Below are 27,382 nucleotides of genomic sequence, written 5' to 3' on the forward strand. Positions count from 1 at the left end.
TCAGGAGCAATGAGGACCCTTGCTTCTGAAAGAAGCTGCATTAGAAGGACTTTTAACAAAAAATGAAAAGGTTAAAAATGAAAAACTTTCAAACATGTATATATATATATTGCAGCTAAGTGCAAAGATCCAACCCAGGGGCTATTTTATTTCCATAAAAGCATGAGGCCAATACTATTCAACCTCTATCAACCCAAAGGTCTAGGAACAGCACACCTCTTCAAATCATATCTCCCAATCACTGCACATCAGTAAAATGGCTAATGTGGGCATTTGATTTTCAATTGCCCAAGGTACTTGGGAGGCATGGTTTTGAAGATGAACATTTCCCAAACCCTTTTAAAAAGAAAAACAGCAAAAGCTAAGTTTTACTGGTCCTCAGACAACAATGTTATTATATATTGAGTCCTATCACAAACATTGTACGGGGACCACACTGGAATCCTAGCACCCAGAGAGGTGTTCCTATATCCACTCACCCTACAAAAAAAATAAATCACAAAAAATCACAAAAATGTTCTGGCAAGGGCTCCCAAAGATGCAATGCGCAAGTCAAAAGTATTTCATTTTAAAGACAACATTATCAGAGACCTTCTGGTAACAAGCGGATAACAAGTCCAATTAATAACAACAATTTATAAATGTAATATATAAATGTGCATCCTGCCTAATTTTTGAAGAAATTCAAGTAATTAAGAAAGTTTAACAAAACCTTTCGGCAGCTCCCAAAGGAGGACTTATGGGTTTACCAGAAACATCACTGAACACTCTCTTCAAAGCTCTTTTCAACTTTCCATTACAGTACTTGTTGACTATTGGTATTGTGCCCATATTTAGCCTTAGATGAAGTTTACCACCCATTTTGGGCTGCATTCCCAAGTAACCCAACTCCAAGAAGACATGGTCCTAGCACACCAGGGGCCTCTACTGGCCTCACACCATCCATGGACTGTCCCTCAAAGGGCTTTCCGCTTTCAAGCCAGATATTTGCACTTTCAAGCCAGATATTTGACAAATTTTTCATGTGCCTCATTAAGAGTTGCCTTTGCAGAACTACGCTTCCAATTGATGCCATCAGCAGTCCTAGAGGGATGGTACAATGAAGAGAGACTCTGTTTTCTGTGGGCAACCATGGGTAGAAGACATTTGTCATTTCTTACTGCAATGTCCACTACATACAGACCCAAGAAACCGACTTATAAAACCCGTTCATGAAGGAAACAAATTTAACCAGGGCAGAGAGGGTGAAATGGCTGCTGAGTGATACTGATGATTTTGTGACATAAGTAGTTCTCACAAAAGAGCTCTCTATGCCTTGGTAGCTAGGAAGATTAGGAGGAAAGAACTGGATGAGCTAGTGGTCAACTGCAAAGGGTACTCGGAGATCTTATTTGCACATTTTGTTTGAGAATTTCCTTTTATTCTGTGTAACAATGAATTTTGGTGGATTTGATCATGATTTTACTGCATATGTAGTGACTGCTGGTTTTTCCTTTTTCCTTTCTTTGGATGATGTTATGCCCTTTGGCTAGTGCAATAAAAGTTTGTGTAGAAACATCTTTGTGGTAACCATGTTGCACACATTTATGAAATCAAGAAGGAAATATGAGGAAGCAAAAGATCTTTTGACATATATTTTTGGCATATATTTGGTACTATGGGGTACTCTCCAGAGAGGGGCACATCAATGATCCCCTGATCCATGGTTTCCATGTCAATGGAAAGTGTCATATTATGAAATATTCTCCCAGCACTTAAGCTAGTTCCTTGACTAACCTGTGCCCCCACCCAATGTTGCTGGTCTCCAGCTCCCATCACCCCTGACCATTGGTCATGCTTGTTGGGCCTGATGGGAATTGGAATTCAACAACATCTTGAGGCCCATGGTTTTGCCATCCTTGCTGCATGGAACCTTTGCCAGTCAATATGCCACTATGTGTGTTCAAAACAACAACAGATTTATGCAATCAATGAGAAGATACAACTATAGTTTCCAAATATTTTAATAGATGATTGCAAAGTGGTAAAATTTTGCTTCTCATGAAGGCCACTTCATATTGGACATAATGTACTTGTCAACAGGAAGATGTAGGAGGGAAGACAACTCTAAGAATGTTTGTGTGGCTGGAAATGTTATCAGGGGTGATCACTGATTTCCTTTAATTAAAGGAAAGTGTTGACCAGGCCACTGCCTGAAAATATATTTTACTGTGGCTCTTGAATTTTGGTAGCTCTTGACTCTTGCACTTCCATATTTATGGAAGACATCTTGACTAAGTTAGACACACTAGGTCCCATAGAAATTAATGTGAAAAGTTACATTACTTAAGTTTCATTCTCAAAGGGAATTTCAGGCAACTAATTTAGTCAGGATCTAATTTCTTGATTCTTTAACCATTTTACTACTTGGTATCATGATAATGAATGATGGCCTCATGCTTATAGCATGTCTTCACCTGTGCTGTTGTTAACTAATCCACTGCGTATTAAAGGAACCATTTTTACTCTGCTGTCAAAGCAAGTAACCTCTGTATAAATTTATCCAAAGTGCTGGTTACTACCTTTAAAAACAAAAATGGCTTAGGATCAGGTTATCTAAAGGACTGCTTCTTCTTATGCTTTAAGATATGTTGGATAATTTTTCCTGTGAGTCTCAATTTAAGATACACGGTTGATGCGTGATAAGACCTTCCTTCCTAGTAGTTACACCTAAGTTTTGGAACTCTCTGCCAGGGAATCCATATATATATATATATATGGCATTTGAACTATTGTGTTCTTGATGTTTGTTGCATACCCCCCCCCCGAAAAAAAATTCTATGATTTTCTGTTATCCCTGCCTTTACTATTAATACAGTGACTACACTATTAGCTGTGCTGACTGATGGTTCTTAAATTTTTAATTGTGAGCAACTTCAAGTGTTTCTTTAGAAACAGAAAAGGAATACTGAGCTTTCAAGCAATCACAGAGTATATAAATTCAAGTTATTTTTTCAGGACAGCAATGCCGCTCACTGGATATATTGTTCCAGTAACTGATTGTTTTCATCTTTGTGAAATGTATAGCTGACAGATTATAAATGTGATGCTTTATATTGTTTGATAGCTCTTAATACAGACTTTTCAATATATTACTAGTTTTTGGTGTTTCATAATATTTTTGGATGGAAATCTAAGTGCAGTCAAGGGGCCACCCTTTCCCTTTTGTTTGCATTTTCCCCAAAGCCGGTCACTCCATTACTACCTGGCCTGCATCCAAAGCTGACTAAGGTTCAAGGCATCCAGAAGACAATATTTGATTGTACATGATCTGGACATATGTTGCCTAATGAAATCTGTAGGCTATAAACTCCCCTAACACCATGTGAGGAGCTGTCCAGAAATTTTTCATGGTTCTTTGACTACTTTCCGAAGTAGTGCTGTGTGAACAAATGATGTTGACAATATATATTTTTTATCTGTTATAGAAAGAGTTGAGAAAATGTGTATTCACTTTGCCAATTGTTTAGTGAAGAGATATTATCCAGTGCTCAATACAGATCCTCATATAGTTAAGGAAAACTCTGCTGACTGCATGCTAGTCTCTACCAAATGAGGATTTGATTTCATTATGTGCAAAAAAGGAGTGAGTAATGTCAAGAATAGAAATGAAACTGTACATCTAAAAATAGTCCAGATGTCTGTTGAGAAGCATAGACACTTCTATGATGTGCCAGTATGAGAAAGAGAAAGAATATTATCATTTCTCACCATGTAAAAAGCAAGCAAATACCATAGCACTTGCTCTGGTCATATGAAACATCTCTAAGCTGCCCCATTCTAGTATAGTGAAATGAGTAATTCTATGCCTGGCTGAAACAATTAAGTCTCTTCTCCCCCTACTCCCAGACACATAACTATCTCTATCTGCCAAAGCAAGTATGTCACCCACAAAGAAAGAAACTGTATAGCACAACACCATCAGATTCAGCCAGGGAACATATATGATTTTCATAAACGTGTCTGGTACTATGGCTCGCAGTTATCTGACAGGCAATCTGTTGTATAATAAACAGCTTTTGTGGCTCCTGGCCAAGCCAAACATTGTCTACAAACTGAGCAGTGCTTCTGCACATTTGAAAGTGCAGTACTCTAGTCAAAGCCTCACAAAACCTATATTGTTTAATACTGGCTTTAGGCACTGATTCTTCAATCCTTAACCTAAATTTGTATGCAACGGGAGTCATTAGACTCAATCCCACCCTTTCATCTAGCTTGCTTTGTTCTGTGTGGAAATAGGAACAGGAACAAGCACATCTCACCGTCCTTTCTATCTATCCACAAAACCTCAAAGACCACCTCTCCCCATATGAACTGACCCAGACCCTGTGATCAGAGGCCCTTCTTTGGGTGCCTCTTCCACAAGAAATCTGGAGGGTGGCAACGCAATAACGGGCCTTCTCTGTTGTGGCTCCTCATTTGTGCTATGCTCTCTCCGGGGAGGCTTGCCTGGGGCCTCCTTTATACAGTGGTACCTCTAGTTGCGTGCATCTCTGGATATGTATCCTTCGGGTTACGCACGCAGCAAACCTGGAAATATTTTTCCAGGTTTCGCCGCACACGCATGCGCAGAAGCGCTCTACTGCCCCGCACACATGTGCAGAAGTGCTCTGCCACACTGCTTGCATGCGCAGAACAGGCACCTCTAGTTGTGAAAACCTTGGGATCTGACTGGAGCTCCAGAACAGATCCTGTCTGCAAACGGAGGTACCACTGTACGGCTTTTGTTTTTGTTTTTACTATGTATTTTCGTTTTGCATTTGTGTTTTTATGCTGTGAACTGCCCTGAAATCTTCAGATGAACGGTGGAATACACATTTAATAAATAATAATGATAATAATATACCTCCTGGAATACTTACTACAGGGCAGTTAGCGGCAGCTGGCCCTGAGGCAGTGGGAGGACACTCTCTTCGCCCTTCCTATGGGACTATATCAACAGCTATCACAAAACACTAGGAAACCTCTATGGTATGGGGATCTGTAGCTTAAAGGGAAAAGTTCCACTGTGCATGTCCAAACTCATGGGCATACTATCTCTTTGGACCCTAAAGAGATTTGGATCTATATTAAACTAGAACAGCAGGAAGCATTGAGCAACAATGTTTGACATGTTGTTTTGTGTGTGTGTGTTTTTTGGTCAATTGTTCCTTGTCTCAAAAGAACAGTGAATTGTTTTACTAATCAGTCAAGTTTATTCTCAAATAATTAGTGTCAAAGCTCACCTGAGGGGAATGTTTATTCTGTAAAGCTGTGGGGGTCTACCACAGGCAATAGCTCTTTAAAGCTTAGTGGTCTTATAGTCAGATTGGTTCACTCCCCAAGGTCTGGCATCTGGTTTACTATTCTTGCCAAAGAAGTCAGTGTGCTAATGCATTGTACAAAATCTAACCTATGGAGCATTATTTGCATGCTACCTCAGCGATGCTATGCACCTAAACATTGGAAGATTTTCTACATTTTTAAAACACTGCACATATTTATCTCTTTCTTCAGAATGCACTTTTACAAGAATTTGTAACTGAGGGCTGTTTCAGTGTCCCTAAGAATTCATTGTGTACCGTATTTGAACAGGAAAAGAATGTATTCTTCTCTCTTTTTGTTTTTCTGCCATGCAGATGTAGAGGAAATTTGGCATCATCAAAGTAGTCAATAATCCCAGCCTGCAATTGTTGGGGAGAAAAGTCCATAATTGGGGCACCACATCCTAGAAACCCTTTCTCTGGTTGCCACCTGCCTTCAGATGGGAGGTTTTAAATTGTGTTTGTGTGTGTGATTTTTAAAAAATAATTTTAATATTACTTATGAAACCGCAGTATATAATAATAAATAAAATAATTAAGGGGACTCCTGGCCTTGGTCTATGGTTGGTTGCTATAGGAGCAAGTCTACTCAGTGCATGGCTTTAAAGAAAATCACCAGCACTTTGAATGCATTTCCAAAAGAACTCGGAGCCAGTGATGGCTTTGGAAAGAATTATTTATAGCTACATTTTCAGGAACATTTTGAAGAATAATTATTGATTTCTTTTGGACTATTGTGAATAAAATCTTTGTTTTGCAATGGAGTGTTCATGTGGAGAGAGAGGGGGAGAGAGTCAGGCTTCAGTCTTTATATTTTTCTAATTACATCAAAGATGGTTCTTTTGTTGCCAGAGTGTTTTATTTTAGGAATAATGTTCTTTCTGTGGTTTCATTAGACAGCTTTGATTGTTCTTGACATTGCACAGCAACAAATTAGCTTCTAATTTCATCTTATACTAGTCTACTTGAGATCAGCTTAGATGAGGCTGGTTGAGTATTTTATAAGCTTGCAGTAATTAGACTACTTTCATTTTTAATTATTAACATTTTTATTAAAACAATATCAATACATATATTCTAACAAGTAAAGCTTAAAGACATTGGTATTTTCTCTTGAATTTACCCAAGCTGCAACAAAACATGTCTTTCCCGTATGAGTCTCTACATCCACCAGCAGGTGCTGCAACCTTCCAACGGTTTGACTTCACCCCTAAAGGCACACTCCTCCATTGTCTCCCTAGACGGATGGATGTGAACAACAAAACTTGAGGATATCACAATTCAGTTCTTCAATAGATAGTAAACATCAGGAAGTGTTCAGGACAAACCATAATTTCCATCCAATAGAGAACCTACATATTATTCCAAACAAATGCAATGTTTCCTAACCTGTGGTTCTTGACCCTCAAGCAGGTCGTGAAACCTTTGCAAGTGGGCCATGGGCTTTATAAGTAACACCCCAATAAATATTGCTTGTAATCCTTGGCTCTCACAACTTTCTGGTTTTTTAGCATATTAAAATGCTATTTTGACACTTCAAACTGAATATCAGAAATATTCGAGTTCTACTTTTTAGCAGTTGGGAACCACTCTCTGGCAGCAGACAAAACTCAAGGTACTTTTATTTTTGTCCTTTCCATGTGCAGCGTGGGGTGCAGAGCTTTCGAGCTAAACTTACTACCGCTGCAAAAAGACTGAGTGTGGATGTAATTCCTGTTTAATTATTCTCTGGTACTCTGCTGTCTCTCTGGATCCTGAGAAAATAATTGTGCTGATTTCAGGCACTCTGCAGACTGCCTTGAGAGTAATAATAATAATAATAATAATAATAATAATAATAATAATTTATTTATACCCTGCCCGTCTGGCTGGGTTTTGCCAGCCACTATAAAGCCATTCCATAGTAGTCATTTTCAGGTTTTATGCCTCTGCATACTAATTGCTAGGAATCATGGCTGGGCAGAGTACTGTTGTACTCAAAACCAGCTTGCAGGTTTCTCCATAGGCATCTGTTTGGCCGCTATGAGAAGATGATGCTGGACTAGATGGGCCATTGGCCTGATCCAGTAGGCTCATCTTGCTTTCTTATGTTCTTAGAAGTAGTTGTTTTTTTTAAGCCGTCTCGTGGTGCTTTTATATACATTGCAGACAGTCTCTATGGTTGTCTGTGTTTCTAATGTCAACACATGACTTCCTCCCATGTGCATTTCTAGGCAGACAGGTGAGAGAAGGGATGAAGAAGAAATTCATTCTGCACCTCCCCAAACAATATGCAAACTGAAATTCAGCTATTCATGAAAATTTGAACTCTCTGAATTTTGTAATGCAGTTTCCGACCAAAAGAATTGTGCAGAAAAGGGCATATATTAGGGAGAAGTTTGCAAAATAAAATGCATATGTTAGTGAAAACAACTGCAAAATTGAATTATGTTAAGGAAATTGCAAAAATGTGTATTTCAGGCAAAATTGCGTTTAGAAATACATACAAGAGGAAAATGTCCGCTAAACTGCTGACAAATTTCCATGAAGTTTAAAAAAATAAAATAAAATAATTGCTGATATGGAAATACGAACTGAATTTAGGCCTGGAAAGCTGATAAACTGAAAGGAACCAACACTGACAGATTTGTCCATCCCCAGCAGAGAGCAGTGCATGGATGCTTAAAAAGGCAGAATCCACACACATCCCCTGGCTATCATGAATGGTTAACAAATATACACCAAAGCCTTGTACACCAGAGAATCTGCCCTTGCCCAGAATTCCCAACCCAGTTCACCCAGATTTGGGGGAGATTCCTTTTCACCTCTGACCCACCCCCATAAATGGCCAGAAAAATTGAACAAAAGCATTGCGCCCCCACTAGTGTTTCTACTGGAGTGACAGTGAAGCCTTTGCAGATGGAGGAAAGGATTTACAGGAGCCCAGACACTCAGAAGGGTAACATTTTGTATTAAATAGATTTTAAGTTTGACTTCAGATTCTTCCTTAATCATCCTGCATGCAATTTATAACCTTATGAATCATTATAACTTCCTTTTATTTCATATAACTGTTACTGTGAATATGTATCAGAGACTTTACCTGTATCATGCCAAGAATCACATAATTAGGTCCAGCTAAAAGGAAGATTAAATAGTTCGAGCAGCTCTAAAGGGACAAGCTTTTCCTTTTCAATTAAACTTTAGAAAGTTGAGTAACTGTGAGCAATAAGTAGAAATATTTCAAATGTTGTAAACATCTGATGATAATTGTTATAAAATCTGTGCTGAGAAAAAAGATGCTGAAGACAACTTTCTAGGGAACTTCAAACACCTTATGATGAAAGTCAGTTTTCTTTCTTGATCTGAGCTAGAAGAAAAATTAGTAATTCTGTGCACGATGAAAAATGAGCATTCAGTAACAATAATAGTAAAGGAAAAGGGGGGAAGCGCCAATCGTTTTTGGACAGGCACTGCAATTTGTGTGAACAGTTGTTTTGCATTCTGATATTTAATAAAATATGGTTATGGATTATACAAAACAGAAATTTCTGTAGAAAACCTAGTAGAAGATTTATATCACAACTGTGGTCCTGTTTTAGTGAAAATAAAAATAACATGTTGGGAGACTGCTCTTCTGATGACAAGTGTATACAGTTATATTTCACCAGATGCTCATTCCCTAGAATTTCCTCCCCCCCCCCCGGCTTCTCAAGATATAAGACCATATAAATAGCAATCTTGTCAACAACCATCTAGAGCAGCTACACCTATAGTAGTTTATGACAGGAGATGTTGATTTCCTGCTCTCGGGTCTGTTCCTGGACCGCATTAATATAATGGGGCATTTGCAATTGATTACACAAAGTGAGAAGCCTCATTTCAGATGAGCATTTTTAATATGAAATTATTTATTTATGAAGTGATGGAGATTCCCACAGCAGCCTATGGATCAAGGCAAATAAAAGTGAATAAAAGATACAGACACTGCATTCCTACACCTGACTGAAGAGAAACATTGTCATTAAACTGGGCCACAACTTTGAAGATATGCAGAAGGGGTAGGCACTAGAGACAGTAGCAGTAGGACCCCACCGATTTACTCTCTGTGGCACCATGACAGTTTGTCAAAGTGGGCAGCTGGGAACATGCTTTCTGTTGCACTATGGCACCATCACTGAAGATAATGACAAGGTGGTATTGCAGCTGCCAACAAAATGGGGATCAGGTGACACCAGGGACCAATAGAATCTCCTGAGCCTAAAAAGCTACCGGCCCTGACCTTGCTCTGAGCAACTAACTGCTCAGGCATAGATTAAACTATTCTAGGCTTCCCCGTCCCTCCTTCCATTGGCTTGACCACTTGTTTCACGGCCTGCTTGCATCCAGACAACCAGCTCTGTCAGGGTAAGCATTAACCCAACTTGTAAGCAAAGAAGGTACCATAAAATAATTTTTGTCTTCCAGTCCAGGTTTGGATCTAGCATTCCTTTGTGGAAAAGACTATAGGAAAATAGTGTAGGGGAATGGTAAACACCTCCTCCCTCAGCACTACTGCTCCAATCAAATTCAGAGTGCACAGCTGCTACCTTAAAATGGGGGGGAAATAGGTCCTATGCCATGTCATTTGGACCCTCCAAGCTGATGTTGGCCCAGTGTGAAGCACAACCTCACGGAGCTTAGCTGGTGTGCACTTTCCGATGCAGCATCCCCCAGTGATGAAGCCAATGACAAGGTGAGGTAGGAGGAGCATGGGGGAAGGAAAGAGGTTCTTTGTTTCTGACATAACCTCTTCCTGATACATTATCCTAGTAAGGAGGGAAGGTGTGCCTGTTTCTATCTGTGTGTGTGTGCATAGAGGAAAGAGAGTGCCACCAGCCCCTTGGTGCCATTAGAGTTTGGCATAGTTCAGCAGCCCCAGATGGAGGAGAAGGAGCTTGAAGGCTGACACTCAGGAAAGGAGGATGGAAGTTCCATAGCCTCCAACAGTTCTCTGATGGAAATAGGGACGTCCCATTCCATAATGATAATTCTACTATTTATACCTCACACATCTTACTGGGCTGCCCCAGCCACTCTGGGCAGCTTCCAGCACATATAAAAACACAATAAAACTTTAAACATTTTTTTTAAAAAAAACTTTCCCTATACAGGATTGCCTTCAGACTGTTTGGGAGTCAAATAACTCCAGTAACCCTCCAACTTTCTCCAATGAAAATGGGGACATCCTTCCATACCCTCTAACATTTTTTCGATGAAAGTAGGGATGTCCTAAGGAAAAGCGGGACATTCCAGGATCAAATCAGAAACTTTTCTAAATCAGGGATGTCCCCAGAAAATAGGTACACTTGGAGGGTCTGAAGTTTCCCCTTTCCAACTCTAGATGTCAGAGATAGTGAAGAAGATCTGTTGGCTCTCTCCACTGAGCATCATTGCAGAAGGGGGAGGACTTCAACCAGTCAGTGGCAGAGGCTGAGCAGGAGGAAATGGCAGTGGAGCTGGTACTTGAGATCCAGGCGCTGCTCCCATAGGTGGGATCTGATGCACATTAGCACTCGCGGCAGTCTCATAACAAAAGACAGTCTCATGAGTGTGCTCACCGTGCCTGGTCTTTAAGAGTTTGGCGGGATGGACCTGGGAATTGTTGAAGCATTTTTGTTGCTTTTGTTCATTTCTGGATCTCTTACCTTGCTCATGTATTTTAGAATCATGACTTCTGGACCCTGTGTTTGCTGCTGAGCCTGTACCATTATTAGCGTGAATAAAGGTCTCAAGTAAGAGCCACGATCATGTTGTAGGAATGTCACACACGCAGAGAGAAAGTGAGATGCAGACGGACAGTTAGAAGACCTGGCTTTTGCATATACTGTAGTTTTTTTATGTGTGCATGTTTGAGCATGCAAGTATCCTCTGGCTTGAACTGGCCAAATTACTATTTTCTTCATTGATATTAAAATGTACCTGAGATTATTTATTTTTTTAAAAAATCCCCACTGAAAAACAGTAATAAACTAGACTAGCTAAACTGGTAAAAGAAAAAAGGGGAAAGCTTTGAAATGTCTAAAACTGTTCCTACCATGATTTCTCCACGTACAAGTAAGCCAAAATTAGCAAATCTACTAAGACAAGGTCTCCATGCTTGTCAAAATGGGATAGCAATTAAAGTGGCATGTATTCTGCACCTCAATTTTCACAAATATATTTTTCATGGCTTTGACAGTCAAAAGCTATTTAGATTATTTATGACATTTCCAATGAGTTAGTAATGCTTTTTTATTGCATTGTATTTTGCATAATATAATTTGTCACTATTTCTTTATTAAGCTTGTTTTATATTCATAGTTGTCCCACCACAGTATATTTTCCTCTTTGTCAGCTCAGAACTTCATTATGAAGAATGAGGTTTTATCGTTTCCTAGTGATGCAAATGTCTACAGTGAATAAGTGTCATTATGCAGGAACAGGAATTTAGTTTTCCTCCATTAAGCAAGCAGGCTAATGACTCAACAAGTTTATAGCCCACCACAAAATTTGATGGCTGAATGTGAGTTAAAACAAATGACTGTTGCACATACATGAAAATTAGGACTGCTCTTTTGGGATGGGTATTTCACTTCCATCACTTAAAGCCCAACCTTCTGGCATAAACTGGAAGTGGATCCTAAAGTATTTCCTTGAATATGACTAGTGCTGGAGTCCTTCCTATGCTACCTAGCGGCCTGCTTCAAGGTAATGATTGAGGAGAGGTTGCAACTCTGTGAGAGAGCATAGGCTTTACCTGCAGAAGAGTCTAGATTCAATCCCTGGCTTCTCCTGTTAAAATTATGCAGTATTTGGTAACAGGACTGGACAAGAGCCCTGCTTGATATTTTGCAGAATCACCAAAGTCAGTCAGAGAAGATAGTGGTGAGCTAAATGGGCAAATGGCTTGTCCAATATAAGGCAACTTCATATGTGGATAATATATAAACCCTGTACCCAGTGCTGGCCTCACTGGGCAACTGTCTGGGTCCTTAAACCCTGGCAAGCTCCACTGCTGATGCCTGACTGCTTTAATTTATACTTCCAGACCACTTCTCTGAGAAGCCCTGTTCAATAGCTAAAACCATGCTCAAGGTGGCTTACAACATGAAAAGATTTACAAAATTACAAACATGACAAAAGTAACCAAAAATGATTAAAACACATCAAAAAGTACATAGCCAAATTGAAACCATTTCCACGTAAATCATAATAAGATATAAAAATAAAGATACAAAAAATTAGTATTGATAACAGCAACAACCCCACCCCGCCTCCCCAAAAACCAAACAATACAGTGGTGCCCCGCAAGGCGAATGCCTCGCAAGATGAAAAACTCGCTAGACGAAAGAGTTTTCCGTTTTTTGAGTCGTTCTGCAAGACAAATTTCCCTATGGGCTTCCTTCTCAAGACGAAACGTCTTGTGAGTTCTTGCGAGTTTGTTTCCTTTTTCTTAAAGCCGCTAAGCCGTTAATAGCCGCTAAGCCGCTAATAGCCGCTAAGCCGCTAATAGCCGTGCTTCGCAAGACGAAAAAACCGCAAGACGAAGAGACTCACGGAACGGATTAATTTCGTCTTGCGAGGCACCACTGTATTCTGACCCAACCCTAGAGTCTGTTCAGCTTTTGTAGCTGGAGTCAGTCAGGGGCCAACCTCCACTAGCCAGGTGGAAAAAGTCCTGCAAGGCAGGGAGCAGGTCTTCCTGGATTCACAGCCAAGATGATCTCTGGCCTCTTTGGCATCCTTAGCTGGAGTCAGTCAGGGCTGCCCTCCCAAACCAGGTGGGAAAGGGCCTGCAAGACCTGGAACAGGTCTTCCATGACTCGTAGCCAAGATGGATGTAAATGACTATAGGGTACACTATCGTACAAAACTAAGATTCACGTCTTTTGCCCCACTCAATTTTTGCCTCTGGCCATGCCTATCACTAGCACACAGCCCCCAGGCAAATACGGTAGGTCTCTTGAGCTGAAAAAGAACCCCTCCCCCCAGTGTAAAGGTTATTGGAAAATGTTGAATATAATTTTTCTTTACAATTATGAAAACCGTTATTCAAAGTTCTGCTTCATTGGGTGGTGCTGAGCAATCAACAAAGGCAAGGCCTTTTATCTCTTAGCATTATGTATTATTACTGGGGCAGGTATAGTCAGAAGGCTTAAACAACATGCCAATTATCTGTAGCACCACAAAGGGCTGTGAAGTAAGATTTCAAAATATTACTACAATTCTCTCCTGCAAGCATTTCTCTCCTTGATTGTGTGAAACACTGTATGTTTCAATTGGCAGCTTTGCACTTTCTCCTACAAAAGAAAACAAGTTTTCCCGAGAAGAATGTGTAATGCTAGGTTTTAAAGAAGAAGAAAATGCATGTAGCAGTTCACAAGCTGGCTTTCAGTAAGTTCTACATATTAACAGTCACAAAAATGAGGTTTGTGCCCTCAGGCACTGAACTCAATCACTTCATCTCTCCAAGTAGAAACCCTATTTTAGCTTCCCCACAGGCACATAGTCACACGGCAGTCATTTTGAATTTTAAATGTGTATGCAGTGGTTAGCTAAGATTGGTGGTTAGCTCAATACTGCAATTGTACAGAAATCACTTTACCAAAAGAAAGTTATTGGTCTGTGTGGGCAAAACAACATTTGAATTCATGAACACATCACAAAAATGCCAAAACATGCCAGCTCCTAGCCCCATGCAGAGTGGGCAAAGGGGGATAATGCTTGGTGGCACCTGATATAAGCCTGCACAACTTGTAACCTGGTACCAGCCCACCAACCACATAAGAAGTGTAGTATTCCTTAAGGGAAGCCCAAACTCCAAACTCACCATTTCTTCTCTTTTCTTATTCAAAAGAATCCATCCTGCAGGCCTGCATTAGAAGCATGGCCAGTATGTCTAACCTTAAATAAATCTGTTAAGTTACCAACATTTATGTGGCGGTTGCATCTTATTGTTGAGGTTTGATAGACAACAGATATGGCAGCTTTGGAGCTTTGATAAACCTGTTTTTGTGGCTTCCTGGGATTATCAAGCTAGTAAGTGGTTGGGCTGCACAGCTTTGTGTCACAAGCTATACAGGCCTGTGTTGTTGTTTTGGTTAATGCCAAAATAGGCTTCTAAACAGTTTGCAATATAAACATCCATGATTAAAATACGCAGTAAAACAATCTCTCTCGACCTCATGAGACATGAAATGTATTGTTCTGGTGTTAGAAAACTGCATAGACTAGGGATCCTGCTATGAATAGCTCAATCATGCAAATACAGTAACTCATTACTCACGTGTAGGTGATCATATAAAGAAGGATCAGGGTTGTACTTCAGGACTTGATGTCAAGCTAGCCTCACGCCTGACACCCATACATTGAATGTGGATGTCTTCAGGGCAACTATTGAGTATAGTGTCAATACCAAAGATATCATGAAGTCTCAAGCAACTTTAGATATAGACCTAAACAGGTTAGAACAAGACGAGCAAAACTATAAACACTTCACACTAAACAGGGTTGGCTAAAGTGTGGCCCTCTAGATGTTGCAGGACTATGACTGCCATCAGCCCAGCCAGAATATCCAAAAGTCTGGTATTATGGGAGTTGTAGTCCAGAAACATCTGAAGGGCCACATTTTAGCCCAGCCTTTCTCAACCTGAAGTCCCCAGATGTTCTTAAACTACAGCTCCCATCATCCCTGACCACTAGCCATGGTAGCTAGGGATGATGGGAGTTGTAGTCCAACAACATCTAGGGACTCAAAGTTGAGAAGGTTTGGTTTAGCTACTCCTACCTCAACAATCATGATCCATAACAAAATAGCAACACTATTTTAACATCTATGGATAAATAGCCCCTCACAGGTAGAGGTTCCTCATCAGAATTCTGACCATGAAATGTTAGGGCCAGGGCCAGCCATGAGGCACTGCTCCTTCTTCTATGCGTGAGAGCACTACATATTGAGTGCTCAGATTAGGGTTGCCATGCGTCTGGAATTTCCTGGACATTGCATTCGGCAGCAGTGCCCAGATGGATATTGTGGAAATGTCCGGGAAAATCTGGACGTATGGCAATCCATGTCAACCGTGCTGCTTTTGGCGATTTTCCTCCCCCCCCAGCTCATCAACTTTGACCAAAACAAAACAAAACAAACCCTCACTGTTTCACTGTTTGAAATATGGCAACCCTAGTATATCAGGAAATATGTCATCCCATGGACTTTCTAACGAACTGGCTGAGCTTGTCTCAGGAGTGAGAATACAACCTAGTCAATGTGAAGCACTGATTTCAAGTGGTCACTGATTTCATTTTCTAATCACTGGCAGGACCTAGTGCTCTTAAATGAATATTGGAAAGATATATATATATATATATATATATATATATATATATATATATATAGGCCGCAACAGATATTTTGGGTATCCATAATATATGCAGAATTATCATTTTTAGAGAACCATGATGCTGACGTTCATAAAGTACCAGACAAATGGTTTGAACCCAGTGTAGCATACAGCATCTTCTTTCAGTTTTGTTACTCTTGACTATATCCACATGAGGGTTTTTTTTTAAAGGCACAATAGAATTGTGTCTATAAATCTCCAGGAGACGGTAGAGTTGGGTTATGAAAAGGTCCGTAAGGATGATTCAATGACAAGGACTAGCACAGCCTGGAGCAGAAAGTCTCTTGGTGATAGCAAGTTAACATGCAGCTTTTCTCGCCACAACAAAGGGAAGTTTAAGGGATTGTATTACACATTTGTTTAAGAAAGAACATGTTAACTTCCATATGGATTGTCAAACAATATGTTCGCTAGAACACGGCAAACAGAGGAAAGCATATTTATCTTTTAAAAGAGCGCACTAAAGGTCAGGGATTTGAGAAAAAAAATATTTGTATTTTGAGTAATATGATCAGATCTGCAATCTGAACTAGAAACATTTATGTCAGAGGAAAGAAGTAGACCACTGCGGCCCATATCTACTTCAAACAAGGGAAGCAGATTCTCAACTCAGAAAGGTTACCAGCCATCAGTCAAAGGAACGTTTTTTTAAAAGTTTTAGTAGATTTTTACTTGTATTTCTTGAGGGCTTAGAGATGTGCACACTTGCTGAGTCCTTCTGACAAGAAGGAACCAAAATAAATATCACTTCATTTTAGCCAGTCTGGCATGGTGGTTAAACTATTGGACTAGGACCGCATAGACCAGGGTTAAAGTCCCCACTCAGTCATGAAGCTCATTGGGTGACCGTAGGCCAGTTACCATCTCTTTGCCTAACCTACCTCCAAGGGTTGTTGTGCAGATAAATGACATTATTTATTATTATTTAAAACTGAAACCACAAGTTTGGAAAGGAAAGCATAATTAAGACTTTTCTGAATCTGCTGGGGACAGTTCTGTGGTCTGCATGCTCACATCTGAATTTGGAATGTCACAAGAAACCAAACAGGCCTGCTCTGTATAGTTGGACAGCCCTCTTTGAGATCTATGATTTGAACTGGGTTGGAAAACAAAGCTAACCTCAAGTGTGCATAACCTTAAGTGTGCATAACCACACTGAATATTCACACATGCACACATCATTCGTTTTTTACCATTCTGCATAGGTGAAAGACTTCCTCCCTGTGGAACAGCAGAAGACAAGGTGCTGCGCCCAGGAAAGGCAGTTTGCTTTTCCTTGCTCTGTCTGTAGGGGAGGCTTCCTAGCACAGAATGCAGCAAATAAACTCAAATTTCTACACTAGCATTTTTCTGCTAGTAGTAGTAGAATAAAATGTAGCAGGCTGTTAAACAAAGGAGGGAGCACTGTATTCTTTCTCAGTCAGCCACTGGTAACTGGACCCCACTGGGGTTTCTAATGTACTTTGAAGCAAAGGGTTTTGAGATTCAAGCAGGATGCTTGATGGCCCTGCTTAATTTTCAGATAATGGAGATGAATGACTGTGCATCCCTAATATGAGCACTGAAACCTGAATTTTGCAGCAATAAGTATTATTTGATTGACTGATTGATCAATGAACAAATGAATAACTTTCCCGAAAGTGATTTAACAATAAAAATATCAACAGTATCAACCTATATAAAAACAGATAGAGGCTCGAATAAAGAATATCCACATAAAAGGCTTGTTATAAAAGGAAGATCTTCAATAGGTCCCCAAACGATAATAGCACCTGTTGGATATGCAACTATTAGTATTAGTACCATTTTAGCTGCTGGAGTCAAAACTTTGGATTGGCATTTGGCTTTCTTAATGAGTCTTTGACCACAGCTGACCTTTAAAAAAATAAATAAATGATGAAACCATTGCCTCTAAATGAAGTTTTCTGTAATCTTCAAGGTATGTGCAAAATTGTCATTGACTTCAATGGTTGTTTCAGGCTTCTGGGGCCAGGCCTCGTAATCAACAACACATTGTACAGCAATGCCAATGAGGATTACAACTAGCTGTGTAGCTAATCAGTCATTTGACTGTTCCATCATATGCTCAGCATACAAGAGAAACAAAATCCTCGGGCCATCACCCACCGAAAAGTGCTCTGGATGGGTGACAGAGTGAAAGAGGGAGAGAAAATTTACCATGTGGTCGGCTGAAACATGTACCAGATTTTCTTCAAGTCGCCATATGTCAAGGCTGATATTTGACTATGTGCTAAAATTCAGATAATATAGACTGTCAGTGAAAATATATGAAGAAAATGGGAATTTATTTAGTATTTAGAACATGATTACAAGATGTAGCACTGACAGCTTTCACTAAATACAAAAGTACATTTTTTAAAAAAAATATTTACATTTAAAACACATGCAATTCTATGTACCGGTATTTCTATGCTATAATCAGTAAGAAGAAGAACCAGCTATGTATTTTTCTTATTCCTCAAGCACAAACATCCTAGTTAAATATGTCAAATCACATGTGTCATCCAACAAGAATATTATTTTTCTTTTTTGGATCATGAATTCAATTGTTAATCTAACAGATCAAACCATTGTCCCCACACCCTGAAAAAAGACTATCACACTATTCATATAGCGGGAGAGAATTATATTTATTAAATATAACAAATGATCTGCAAATTAAACCAAGTCATAAAGTGCAGGCAAGTGGATCATTCAACACATAAGGTCTTTACTCTCCTAATCTGCCGTCACTGAATGCTGGACAGTCAAAAAAGCCAAATCAACAAATGGAAGACCTACAGTTTGAATAGACAGAAACAGAAGAGAGTCAATCAGGGATAATTATATTCAGGATAAATAATTATCGCCCAGTCAGTCTGACATCAATACCAGGGAAGATTCTGGAGCAGATCATTAAGCAAACAGTCTGTGAGCACCTAGAAAGGAATGCTGTGATCACCAATAGTCAGCATGGATTTCTGAAAAATAAGTCATATCAGACTAACCTGATCTCGTTTTTTGACAGAATTACAAGCCTGGTAGATGAAGGGAACGCAGTGGATGTAGCCTACCTTGATTTCAGCAAGGCATTCGACAAGGTGCCCCATGATATTCTTGTAAAGAAGCTGGTAAAATGTGGACTTGACTATGCTACCACTCAGTGGATTTGTAACTGGCTGACTGACCGAACCCAAAGGGTACTCATCAATGGTTCCTCTTCATCCTGGAGAAGAGTGACTAGTGGGGTGCCACAGGGTTCTGTCTTGGGCCCGGTCTTATTCAACATCTTTATCAATGACTTGGATGATGGACTCAAGGGCATCCTGATCAAATTTGCAGATGACACCAAACTGGGAGGGGTGGCTAACAGCCCAGCGGGCAGGATCACACTTCAAAACGACCTTGACAGATTAGAGAACTGGGCCAAAACAAACAAGATGAACTTTAACAGGGAGAAATGTAAAGTATTGCACTTGGGCAAAAAAAATGAGAGGCACAAATACAAGATGGGTGACACCTGGCTTGAGAGCAGTACATGTGAAAAGGATCTAGGAGTCTTGGTTGACCACAAACTTGACATGAGCCAACAGTGTGACGTGGCAGCTAAAAAAGCCAATGCAATTCTGGGCTGCATCAATAGGAGTATAGCATCTAGATCAAGGGAAGTAATAGTGCCACTGTATTCTGCTCTGGTCAGACCTCACCTGGAGCACTGTGTCCAGTTCTGGGCACCACAGTCCAAGAAGGACACTGACAAACTGGAACGTGTCCAGAGGAGGGCAACCAAAACGGTCAAAGGCCTGGAAACGATGCCTTATGAGGAACGGCTAAGGGAGCTGGGCTTGTTTAGCCTGGAGAAGAGGAGGTTAAGGGGTGATATGATAGCCATGTTCAAATATATAAAAGGATGTCATATAGAGGAGGGAGAAAGGTTGTTTTCTGCTGCTCCAGAGAAGCGGACACGGAGCAATGGATCCAAACTACAAGAAAGAAGATTTCACCTAAACATTAGGAAGAACTTCCTGACAGTAAGAGCTGTTCGACAGTGGAATTTGCTGCCAAGGAGTGTGGTGGAGTCTCCTTCTTTGGAGGTCTTTAAGCAGAGGCTTGACAACCATATGTCAGGAGTGCTCTGATGGTGTTTCCTGCTTGGCAGGGGGTTGGACTCGATGGCCCTTGTGGTCTATTCCAACTCTATGATTCTATGACTCCCCCAAAAATTTACCTGGGCCCCATAAAAGGCACTTAGTAGAACCCTTCACTGTAGAGGGAGGAAGGGCGAGTGCTGCAACCAAAAAAGGAGCACAAAGAGGGGACAGAGAAAGCTTATACACCAGGCTGGTTCATCTCCTCCTTTTGGGCACTCTTGCCCATGTGACCTAAATAACCTCTCCCTTCCACCTGAGTCTCTTCCAGCTGAGGGAGAGGCAAATTCACCCCTGCTTAATTTAGTAGCATCATTGTCATCAGAATCCCCTGTCATAAAGGAATTCCTATTCCTGATCTTCTGTTACTGTGGCATTTCTACTGCTGAAAATATTCTATTCCATCAGCCCCACACTGAGCCCATAGGAGTCAGATTGGATTATCTAGTTTGCAGCATTATACTGTTTGTAGTAATGAGGCTGGGTTATGAAAATAATTGTTTTTAATATACATTTTTCTTATGCATATTTAGTCACCCACATATCTAGAATTAATCTTTCATTTTTGTAGCACCTACTCTTTTCTCTTGCTAGGATGGGCCAAAGGGCTTTGCACGCAGTTGACAGATTCCAGATGAATACAATGATAAAATTGTTGAGATTGTATTGTTTCAATAACATACATATTGCGTACTGTAAACCATTGCATTCCGCCAATTAATTCTGAAAGCATTCTGCTAAGAATACTCCTTGGTGAGCTGAAACAAGACCATTGTCTTGTTTGGACCCTGAACTGGATCCAGCAAACACCTATTGGACTGCACTGCCATATACTAATAAATTGGGCTACTGGGCTTTAGAATCTGCCTTGGTGAAAGCTCCATTGTATGTACTCTTCAATCATGTATGCATGAGCCCTTTTAGATTTTAGAGAACTTTATAAAGGGAACTAAACATTATGAAAGGAGACAAATAAGGTTGAAATTACCAGGGTTGCAAGCTTACACACGGGTCTTCTTAAAAGCCTGCTTTGATCAGTGCAAAGTATTCCAAGGAGAATTGCTGTTATTTGGACTTGATCAGTTCTGTGTTGAAACCACAACTGCTGTGTTGATTTCTTCCCAAATCTGTCAGAAATTCCATCAGTTTAATAGTATATTTAGTTTTCATACACCACAAGTGCAAGTATTTCATCTGCAAGCACATAACAAAAACAAGTCTGGTAATCAGCTTGACAGCTTAGTCTAAGCAAACTCATGACCATGCAAAAGAATGCACACCCTTTGTATGTGCATGTTTTTACTCCGAAGAAAGTAACAATGCAGCCCAAACCATGTCTCCTCAGAAAGAAGTCCTACTGAATTCAATGGAACTTACTCCTAGATAAGCAGAGATAAGACTTCAGCCTAAGCGGTAAGGCTAACTCATTTATATCCATATCGCAATGTCGAATATATTGAAAAGGTGGCAACCTCTATCATCATCACCATCATCTCTTATCATTATTAATGTTGATCAATCAATCGATTGATTGATTAATCTTTAAACCCTATAGGCTTGGGGTCTACCCTGACTACACCTGCCAGAACAGGACACATTCATAAAAAGTTGGGTACTTATGCCAGATGTGACTATGTGGCCCTTTCAACTGAAGACCTGGAAAGAAAATTCTAAATGGTATGGAAGATACTGTTACATTGTGGTACATGAACAAGGAGCTCTCAGTCATGTCAGGATTTGTTGTTGTTGTTGCTGCTGCTGCTGTTAATCACTGGCCCTTGGTGATGGACAGCAGACCCCTCAGTGGTGGTCAGTGGGCTGAGGTGCTTATCTGATCTGCCAGCCAGCCTAACATACCTCACAGGGTTGTTGTCAGGATTAAATGAGGAGAAGGAGGACCAAATACACCACCCTGAGCTCCTTGGAGAAAAGGATGGTAGAAGCTGTAGTCCAGGAGCAGCTGGGTGGCTAGAGGTTACCTAATCCCTTGTCTTCTTTCCCTTTAAAATTCTTACCTCTTGTGACAGTGGTATGAACAGGTCAGACACCAGTGGCTGCTCCCGGTGACTGCCATTTCTCCACCAACTATACCCGGGGATGTAAGCTATTATAAATAACAGTATAATTTTCCACTCCTTTCTTTTGCACAATGAAACTGACAAAGTAGAAGCTTGTCATGAGCTTATGGAGGTGGGAAGCAGAAAACCATAAGCATCTTTTTAATACATCTACTATGTGAATTAATGGAGTACAGACTTACGAGAGAAAATGACTCTTGAGTCTTTACTCTTGTCCCCATTTTTGTCTTGGCTGAGATGGGTTTTTGAAATGGTATCTCCTGCCAAAAGCAATCTGTGCCATTACAAGGAGTTATGAAACTGCCTATTAGTTAATGAAGAAAAACAACTTGCCCATAAAAAAATTGTTCTATTTTTGCCTTCAAGGTCGCTAGTATTCATGTAGAATGAAAAGCATACAAATCAAATGTCTTTACAAGTTACGGAGCACTCTGCTGAAATTCAGTCAATCAGAAATTCTGTTTCCCAGTGCATTCCTAAATGTGTTTTCTCTCTAGAAAGCAGTGTTTGACAGGAAGTATCATAAAAATCACTGTACTCAGAGTAAAAGGGTTTAAAACAAAGGACTTCGGGGCCCAGCTGTTCCAGGATGCAAGAAATGTCAAGCTAAATTGTCTCAATGTTAAGCAAATTTTATTTATTTTTAATTTGTTCGCTGTCTACTCACTTTGCCTGAAATCAAAATACCAATTCCCATGTTGCCAGGCTATGTGTTTCCAATATTTTAGCAAAAATAATGCCTTTCTTTTACCTTTCCTAACCTATGTCCTGCAGTATTTAAAGGAACAAGTTAGGGAAGACAGGAAAATCTATTCATTACCACTAAGCAGAAGGACACTTAATCAGAGGAAGCAGTTCTTATGCCCAGCAGCTAATATTTTGTTGAGTATTAATCAAATCAAACATGCAAAATAGTGGACATTTTAAAAATTCAATAGTTAAAGATAAGAGGTTGAAAACATTGCTGATATAATTCCTACATTGCATAGTCCTTTATTTTAATTTTTAATTAAGTAGTTCATACCATGCCCCAGTTGTGTTATTTATTTTCCTGTATGTATCCACTTGGAAGGCACCGGCAACTAAGGATTTTTTCTCTATACATCCTTTCATTCACAGATATGGGCAACACATTTATGGCCACTTTGGTTCATATTTCCATAACTGTGAAGAAAAAATAGCGGACTTAACTGGAAATTTATATTCTTTTTCTTTCTTTCCCCCCTGTCCGGTCATAGAACTGCTTTTATCCTAAGTCCTGCCCAAGTAGCATTTAATATGTATAATTTCTGATTTTTCCTTATGTAGTCAACTAATTTCATTTAATGTGAGCTTCTTCACTGCATTCATCCATTCTTGAGTACTAAAGGTTTGAATCTTAGCCAGTCGGGGCATCCCTTAAGCAGTGGGAGCTCAAGAACCAAGTCATAGAACTTTTTGTGGTTCCGTTTCCTGTACTTCCAACAGAGCATGCTGTCTATGAATAGAAATTGGATATGAGTAACTTTGGATTCAATGAATGTACAAGATTTCTGTTTAATTACTAGCATGCTTGTTTTTGACTAGAGTGGCATTTTCATCCTCTGGCAACTCTTTGGATGCCATATGTGCCAGCAGTAGTTGTACCCAACTCTTGTATGCACTCACACACATGCAGTTGTGCACAGACACAAACATAGTGTCCCCCTCCCCAGCTGATCCATTCTAAGGAGGGGATGTTATTGCCCTCTCTTTGATCATCAGGTGTTCTACAGGAGCAATTTGCATTTCCAAAGGAGTTATGGGCTCTATCCTAGTTTATTCTCTCCCCCCCCCCATTTTGCTGCTACTGCTGCTGCTGCCAGATTCACAAGGGTCCAAATGAGGTCCCTTAACTAAGGATTAGTCACCCCGGCAATAAAACATCTAGGATAAATTATATACTTTTCTAATTAATAACTAATAAAGATGTAATAAGGACCATCTACGTTTGAGTTATAAAGAACAAATAACTATGGATTTATCAGATGCAAACCAACAGCAAACTGAATCCTTGTTTGCAAATGGGAGATCAATAATGGGGAATGTGGCCTCATTTGCCCAAGTGCAGAAAGACTGAGATAATTACCGAGGCATCCATGTAATAGACTGTTTAATGGCAAATGAGTGTTTTATTATTTGTTTGGGGTGTGAGTTGGTTCTGTTACAACCAACTGTGCATTCCTATGCATGCTGACTTGGAAGTAAGTCCCACTGGCTTAACCCTAGGACAGTTTGCAGAGGATTGCAACCCGGCAACACAATCCTATGCAGGTCCAAGTAAGCTCCATTGGGTTTGATGGGAGCTACTCCAAGGTAAGCATGCATAGCCCTAATAATCTGGAAGGGAGGGGTAGTTATTTGTGTTACTGCAACAGCCCCTGCACCTTTCCAGGTGCACTGCGCACCACACTGTAAGGCCTGAAAATGGTTTCCCCAAGTGAGCAACCCACAACCATTTCATCGTCGGTCTCTATGATTAGCATTAATTTGGGGTCAGAGAGAGGGCAATGCCTTATTTTCCATGTTGCCATCTGACCGATCCCAGTTATCCTCTCCTACTGAAAGGATTACATCAAACACGCCCCAGGAGTATTGCTGTTGCGTGCTCCTTGTGTGAGGCCTTCTTCTGAGCCATTTTTTATACAAGATTTGAAAACAGGATGTATATAAAAAACATTCTTAGGGATGAATCAGATGTAATGGGGATTTGCACTCATAGCTGCTTCAGGAAAAAAGAAAAAGATGTGAAGCAGAGGGGAAAGGTTCCTGCACATTGCCTGTGCATTTTCTGTCGTGACTTTCCTGCTAGGTTTAGGGCAGCTTAGGGAAATAGTGTGAGGGGAGGATAATTTATTATAATTTATTAAATTTCTATACTGCCCTTCATCCAAAGATCACAGGGCGGTTGACAATTAAAAAACACAAAAATACATACCATAATAACAAACAATAACAATAAGCCCTCCACACATAGCTGGGCCCCTGCAAAGTTGATGGTCATTCCCATTCAAATGGTGTGTGTGCATTGCATCATGTGATCAGTTATGTGCGGCAGGGCTTACCTGGGCCTCTACAATATTTTATTCAAGTTGGCGCCCCTGCTTGCAACTGAGTTCTTTGTATGATTTTTTTAAAAAATAAAGGATCTAATTGTCTTTACTTACAAAACGCTTAGTTTGATCTAACAGGTCGTGCAAAGTTCTATAAAAATGTGAGCAGTGAATGGAACAATTCCCTTTTTCTAGACATCATGCATTGCATAAGTAGTTGGAGAATTAGTGGCAAATATGCACAAATACTATAAAGAAACGATAAATGGCATTGAACTTTGAAATGCTGCATTCTACAGGGCGGAGGTCACCAGAGTTTATTTGTGCCAGGTTGTTCTCCCCCATTGATTCATTCAGGCTGCAATCCCATATCCACGTACATGGGAGCAAGCCCCATTGAACTCAGGATGACTTAACTCCTGAGTAGACACATATAGGATTTCACCATAAGAATGATAAAGTAAAATTTAGTTTTCCATGTCATGTGTCAATAAAATTAAGGGAATTCTGTAAAACAGATATCTGCCTTGGCAATATGAAAGCCCACGGAGAATATGGAAATGTTTCCAACAGGGGTGTAAACGTTCAAATGTAGTATGTAACATAATGCTGTATATTTCCACTTTAAACATACTAATGGAATTTAAAACAAACTGGGGGTGTCTTGCTGATATGGGAAAGGTCATAATAGGAGGAGAAAAGTGAATAAAAGTTGCTCAAAACATTAAAAAAAAGTTCAGTGAATTATGCAGTTTTCAGTGTATATAATTTTATATATAAAACATCTGGTTTGCATGCAGAAGGCCCCAGGTTTAATCCCTGGCATCTGCAGGTAGGGCTGGAAAATATCCTGAATCCCTGTAGAGCCATAGCTGTCCCATGCAGACAATACTGCTCTAGATAGACCAAGTTTCTTACTAGGTATAAGGCAGCATCCCATGTTCCTGTAATACAGCATTACAATTTTCCTCTTGTTTGTTGTATTTATTCCTCTGGTTTATTTAACACATACTCACACACACACACACACACACACACACACGCACGTGTGTCCTTAACCTTTTTGGCCTCTTATTCTTTCTTTCCTCTCCTGTTCCCTTTTCCCAATTTGATCTTATCCATATGGTGACAGACAAATTGGCTGTAAAAGATTCAAATAAGGTGAACAGATGTCCTGTGGGGGGAAGAATCAAGGTGTCTCTCCCCCCCTCCACTTCTCCATATTACTCTACTCAACTACACAGTGGGGTGGGGTGGGGGAAATAATAGACAATTTACATTAGGGTAAATCATTGGCAAATCCTGCAATAAATCACTTAGATAAGAAAACTTTTACAACTGTTTGTGGAGATTAAGTCAATAATGAAAGAAACTTTGTTCCTTCTTTTGTCGTTACCCCAGCAGGTTGTCTAAAACATCTGCTGTGGTAATATGTCACAAGCAATAGTCTGTGCAGGTTAGGCCAGTCCATAATAGAAGTAAATGTATTTTTAAATGCCAGATCCTAAAAGAAGACAGATCTGCTTGGTATCTCATTATAAAGGAAATAGCTTTTCATGTCACCCCCATCAGTGGCTGTGCAGCTTTGGGGAGAGCTTGAAAGGTCATGATCCATACCTTTTAACTCTTAAGTAATTTACCATTTTCCCATGAGAGGAAGTCAAGGGTTGGGGGGGGGGGATACTGGGAATATTCCATTGCTCGCTGAAAAAAAGCTGCAGTTTTTCTTTTTCAAGAGGAGGGAAATTTCCCCCCTCTTTTTCGTTGTTTGTATGACTTTCAGTGGTGATCTCACAGCCTGCATCCAGCAAGATTCACCAGAATTTCTAATGATAACTTGCATGAAGTAGTACATTCCAAAATTCAGCCACCTCAGTATAACTTTTTGTTCTGCACTGTGGCAATGGCTCAAAAAATATTCTAGAAAACGAGCCATTCTGAACTGTATTTTTTATAATAAAAAAGAGCAGCAACAGCAGGAGCAAAAATGCTGGCATCCTGGAATCCTGATGATCACATTAATTGTTATTTTGTTTTACAGATTCCCACCCCATTTTTCATGCTACAAACCCTCACAAAGCAGATGTAAACATATTTAATATCCTGTTACAGATTATTATTTTTTTTTTTGGGGGGGGTGTCAGTCTGGATGATATCTGTGAGCTCCTTCCTAGTCTGTATACAGTGAAGTTTAGAATCTACTAGAACAAGCTGTTGAACTGGTCAGACAAACTTCTGTGAAAGATAATGGCCTAAGCTGGCCAGCTAGGTACCTCCATTTACATGTCTGAAGAGGTAGCCCTGTTGCCACAGAGACAAATTGAGGTAACCCTCTTTCCGCCT

The sequence above is a fragment of the Podarcis liolepis genome (genome assembly GCF_965112155.1).
Source record: "Podarcis liolepis genome assembly, chromosome: 8".
Classification (NCBI taxonomy): domain Eukaryota; kingdom Metazoa; phylum Chordata; class Lepidosauria; order Squamata; family Lacertidae; genus Podarcis; species Podarcis liolepis.